Source organism: Schistosoma mansoni, chromosome W (genome assembly GCF_000237925.1).
Source record: "Schistosoma mansoni strain Puerto Rico chromosome W, complete genome".
NCBI lineage: Eukaryota > Metazoa > Platyhelminthes > Trematoda > Strigeidida > Schistosomatidae > Schistosoma > Schistosoma mansoni.
Window position 1 is genome coordinate 1549945 of NC_031502.1, and position 6134 is coordinate 1556078.

Sequence of the window (6134 nt, forward strand, 5' to 3'; positions counted from 1 at the left end):
TAAAATCTCCACAAAACTCTCTTTTGACAGTGATCATATGCTCACTAGTGACTGGTTCTATAAGGTATTTCCTGGAGTTCTAGTGAGAAGCAGTAACTGGTGGAGTTCAACCAGGTCTGTTGGGAGATAGTAACTCACTGAAAAAATTGGTGAATGGTTGCTCATTTTAGTGGATTGGTTGAAGTTAGACATTAACACCGCTGGATACCTACCGGTTCGGTGGTTTAGTGGTTAGGCGCTGACGCGCGAGACTGGTAGGTCCTGGGTTCGAATCTCGCGAGTGCGGGATCGTAGATGTGCATTGCTGAGGAGTCTCATAATAGAACGAAATGGCCGTCCACTGCTTCCAGATTTTCGATGGTGGTCTAGCTTCAATTCACTCATGATTTCAACAATATAAAATTAATAAAATCTCTACAAAATACCCTACTGATAATTTTTTATTAATTAAAGGCTCGTTTACAACTAGGAATATATGAATATACTATGAAAGGAAACAGATACAGTAGAACTTTAAAGCAATAGTATCCTAATCTCTTCTGTCGAAGTTCTTCCTAGATAATTGGAGAAAAAGTTTAGTATAGTTGAGCGAATGCATATGCATATATTTGCACTGTAGGCAAAGGTATAGTACCGAATAATTTCTAAGCTGGTTTGTTATCAAAGGAGATATGTTCCATGACGGGCTGAAGCGTTACCTGATGCGGGTGGTTGATTTTATATATTCCTTCAGTGACGTGTCCAGGTTAACACTAACGTTGAACGCTTAGAAAAGCTACTATTTTGGAGGAATTATTTATAGCTACAACCATAACACAATTGTTTCGTAAGTACTCATTAAAATGTATGCAAATTAATCAACTGAATAATGAGTACTTATGATTAACATTTCATTTTCCAAACCTTTTCATACTTAACAGTTATTACCGGTTAATAAAACCCAAGAAAATTTTAATAATAAATGAGTCCCAAATAGAACGAAACGTGCGTCAAACTGGATTTCACTACTAGCCACTATCCATCTTTGCTTACAATGCTTGTGAATTAAGGCTATATCGAGGTAATACGCACAGTATGCACATATGCCAATTAGAGACTGACCCGTTGCAGTCCTATTACATCAATGGGAAGATTCAAACAAACAATATCAAGTGAATTTATAGTGAGTGATGGTTTTAAAATTAAACTATTAATTTGGAGGACTTAAGCCCAATGTATTATTAAAGATCCCCATCATTTGGTTTAGAGTGACTCGTACAAACGAACAACATTGTTTTCAGGTTACATGCTTATCAGGCTTTACTTTAATATGTAGTAGTATACAGTAATAGACCCCCAGTAATAGACGACCAAACCATCCAGAAGACGGCATAATTAAACATAATAGGTAAAAAGTACAAATCCATAGACAGATAAGAATAAATAAAGCTAGAATCAATGTTTCAACATAGGAAGTAGGTCAAAACGTGGAAAACGTCGACAATAAAATAGCAAACATTGAAAATCATTAAAATTATATTCTATGAAGTGTTCAAATAATCAGATAGTAATGAATATATACGGGAGTGAGTTAAGAAAAACAGACCGACAAAGGCTATGAAAAACAATAATTATCAACATATTGATGATGACGATCAGTGGAATCAATTGTTAAACCATAGAGAGTCAAGAAATGGGCAGATGCATTACAACTCCTGTTGAAAATATAGACTAAAGTTGTAGGTTCGAACTACCACACCTGCTATAGGAGACGACGTTGAACACCGTTGGGAAATGACAAATGTTTGCCGTTAAATACTCGAAATAATATAGTTTTATCAGTCACATGACCAACGTCGTCTGGTCCATTGCAAAAAACTCACTCATATTCTGATTAAAATGGATCAGAGAATTTCTGAGAGCTTCGCATTCCAATCAATCAGCATTCAGTAGACATATTGAATTTGACCTGTTCTACTAACACATTATTGTGCAAGGAGGAAAGCTGATAGATACATTCAAAGAGAAGACCGGTGTCAGAAAACGTTACTTACTATCATTCTTTCTCTTTCTTCTCGTGGTTGACTGGATTATGAAGATCACCACATCTGAGGGGAAGCACGAAATACAACGGATAACTTGCATATAACTTGACAATTCGGACTTCACAGATGACCTAGCTATTCTATCCTATACACACTAGAAAATACAGATGATGACAGCCAGTGTAAAAGCAGCCTCTACATCAGTAGGCCTGAACCTACACAAGGAATAAAATAAGGTCCTTAAATACAACACAGAGAATAACAAACCAGTCACACTTGATGGAGAGACTCTGGAGGATGTGAAATCATTTACGTACCTGGTCAGTATCACAGATGAACAAGGAGGATCTGATGTAGACGTAAACTCAAGGTTTGGCAAAGCAAGCACAACATTCCTACAATTGAACAACATATGGAACTTAAAACGACTGTCAAACAACATCAGAGTGACAATCTTCAATATGAAAATCAAAACAGTTCTACTGTACGGAGCTGAAACTTCGAGAACTACTACAAACATCATCAGGAAAGTACAAGAATCAATAAACAGTTGTTCACACAAGATACTTAATGTTCTTTGACCGGATATTATTAGCAACAATCTAGTATGAGAGAGAACAAATCAACTTTCCAGCTGAATATGAAATTAGGAATTGGATAGGACACACATTATGGAAATCATCAGACTGTATCACAAAGCAAGCACTAACTTGGAATCCTAGACGGAAACAGAAAAGAGGAAGACCAAATAACACACTGTGCCGGGAATCAGAAGCAGACATGAAAAGAATAAATAACAACTGTAAACAAGTGTAAAGGATTGTCTGGAACAGAGTTGTATTCAAAATGATGGTGGGCGGCCAATGCTCCTCCACGATGGGTGACAGGTATATATAAGTGAGTACCAACGCATCTGAAAAATGTCGATCACTAACTCAGCCGGAGATCATCACAACGATATGCTTAACTTGAGTACAGTGATGAATAGTCAACTGCCTAATATAAAATACATATTATGTAATTAATAATGGAAACATTATCGTATCTTTTAGATAGTTTAGATTGGTAAATGTAATGCTGAGATAATCATTTTTAAAGATGATTGCACTTTTATAATGAAGTAATTGTTCCATTAATTATCATCTTTGTAGTTTGACTTCTGATCATCACAAAATGAATAAACTTTAAAATGGGACGTATTCCTTGACTAATGTACACGTATATAGGGAGGAGTTTTTTGGAGACAGTTATTCACCCCAGGCAATAGAAGGTGGTTGCTTAATATGGCGAATTAGTTGAAGTTAGTAATACACACCATTGGATCTCAACTGAGTGGTCTAGATGTTAGGCGTCCTTGCGACGGAAAGAATGTCCTGTGTTTATTCACAGGAGTCACAGATGAGCAATGTTGAGGATCTCAGTACTAGGATAGAATAGCTACTCAGTGCCTCATTTCTTTTTTTCATTGATTGCCTAACCAAGGTGATTTAGTTTTATGAACTATGATGTATATTTGATATTTTCAACAATAAACGTGTAAGCAGTATGTTTGTTATTTACTCTCAAGCTTTATCAGCTTTCCAATTTCAGAGTTGTCTGGATATTCGAATTCATCTTATTACTCTACATCTTTTTTTTCGCTAATTCCATAATTTCTAACAAACAATGGATCAGAAATCCCTATGCTTTTGAATAATGTGAATGCGTTTCAGCTAATTACGTCCACAAGGTCAAATATGGGTCTACAATATTGCATGCTGATAATAAATAAGCATTGTGATATTTCTTTATAAAGAGATAATAACTAGAGTGGTTCTTACCTAAATAATTGAATAGGTAGTAAGTTTATACACATTCGTAAGTGGCTTTATGAGAAGTTTCTTATTATTACAAGTAAAGATATTAACCTATGTTATATCGGTTGAATTGAAGTGAAGACGCCAGCCATTGGTAACATTAGTCATGCTATCTCATAAATTACCTGGGTTTGAAAATGAGAATAACTGGTTACCAACTTCGTGGTCTAATGAAATCGTTCTGAAGATGAGATCTGTGGGTTGATTTTTTATGATAAAACCGTCAATTTGATAAGGTATTAAAATTACCGCTGTCCCTATACTAGGAATATGTCTATTGTCGTGTTGGTTGCTGTATCAAGATGCCCATATACCTTATTCTAGCTTCCATACAGGCCAGTTTATCCATTATTGTTGAGCTACATTTTCACCTTGTTAATTATTCGCTTAACAACCTTGACTGTTTTTATGTAGGCATATATATTTGTGCATTTCTTATCTTATTCATTACATGTCTGTAATTTATATTTGTCTAACTATATATATTTTATATAATTGAAATCATGAATCACTTGAAGCTAGACCACTATGGAAAACCTGGAAGCACTGAACAAACGTTTCGTCCTATTATGAGACTCCTCAGCAATGCACATCCACGATCCCGCACTCGCGAGATTCGAACCCAGAACCTATCAGTTTCGTGCCCGAGAGCCTAACCATCACACCATTGATCCGGCATCCAACGGTGTTAATGTCTAACTTCAACCAATCCACGAAATTGAGTAACCATTCATCAATGTCATCAATGAGTTGATATCTCCCAACAGACCTGGTTGAACTCCACTAGTTACTGCTTCTCACTAGAACTCCAGGAAATACCTTATAGAACCAGTCACCAGTGAGCATATGATGATTGTCAGAAGGGAGTTTTGTGGAGGTCGTGGATGCGTACTGCTGAGGAGTCTCACAATAGAATGCTTCTAGGTTTTCGGTGGTGGTCTAACATCAATCGGTTCATTATCACAATCAAAAAATCATATATATATGTTAGGTAGTCAAAATACATTTAAATATTGAGATAAGATGGTGGTTGGAGGTGGTCAACAGAAAACCCTGGACCCGAGTGTTGTGCTAATTGACACTCGTCGGCAAGGTGTACCTGTAGTCTTGACGGAACTGGTGCTCCCTGACAGATTCGATCCAGCGTCACCCAGCTTCACAGTCAGAGATAGACTTGAAACGCATGACATTGATCATCACCCAGTGATTAATCAATTGTGATTACATTTATATATTGCATATCTTCTTTTCTAGAAAAGTTCAGTACGATATCTATGTTTAACTAATCAGTTTATTATATTTAAACATGTAAGTGACATTATGTAGACAAATCACACTTACCACTTTTTCTTTTCATCTTCTGTAACTAATTTCTATCCTTCTCCTTATTTTTGTTTTTCAGTCAAGTTAAACATGAACAACATTACATACATCGAAAAAAAATATTAGATGACTTTGGCTACCTTTCATTCTTAAGAGAATATTGGTCATAGATAGATAGATACATAGATCTGAAAGACACTTTCAATTAGGGTCTTTACTATAAAAGAAAAAAGAAGAGTATTCTACCTTTTATTTGAAGGGGTGAATGAAACAGACATGATATTATTGTCTGTTGTATCCAAGTCACAATGATCATTGGTTTATTTATATTAAGTTAATAGTCATTTTCTATTCATGTTAATGTTAGTTCAATATACATATAGATTGGTCATTTTCTTTTGATTGTCTACATTCTTTACTGTTTTATTTATTATTATGTAAAATTCAGATCAATAAATTGTGATTTTTTTGTTTTTTTGTTTTTGTATTTTTCTATTACCCATTCTAGTTGGATACAACAATCTTGGTTAAATGTATATAATGGGAAGATTCAAACAAACAATACTAAGTGAATTTAAACTTCACCTCATTGCATAAGCAAGTGGCTATCAGGACTCAGTGGCCGAGTGGATAACGCAATGGCGTTTGAAGCGAAAGTTACTGGGTTCGAGTCCCAGAGTGAACATCAACTCTGAGATGCAGGCGCATCCAGCTGACGAGTCCCAAATAGGACGAAACGCGCGTCAAACTGGATTCCATTGCTAGCCACTATCCATCTTTCCTTACAATGCTTGTGAAATAAGGCTATATCGAGACAATACTCACAGTATGCACATATGCCAATTAGAGACTAACCAGTTACAGTCCTAAAACATCAATGGGAACATCCAAACAAGCAATGCTAAGTGAATGTATATAGTGATTATTTATA

General features: G+C 35.7%; 1 non-coding gene across 1 annotated transcript; it reads left to right on the forward strand.

Annotated features, from left to right (window-relative positions):
* Positions 1–5819: 5819 nt before the first annotated feature.
* On the forward strand, positions 5820–5886 carry Smp_tRNA_02051_Gln_TTG.1.1. The gene has a single exon. It is a non-coding gene (tRNA).
* The last annotated feature ends 248 nt before the right edge of the window (positions 5887–6134 follow it).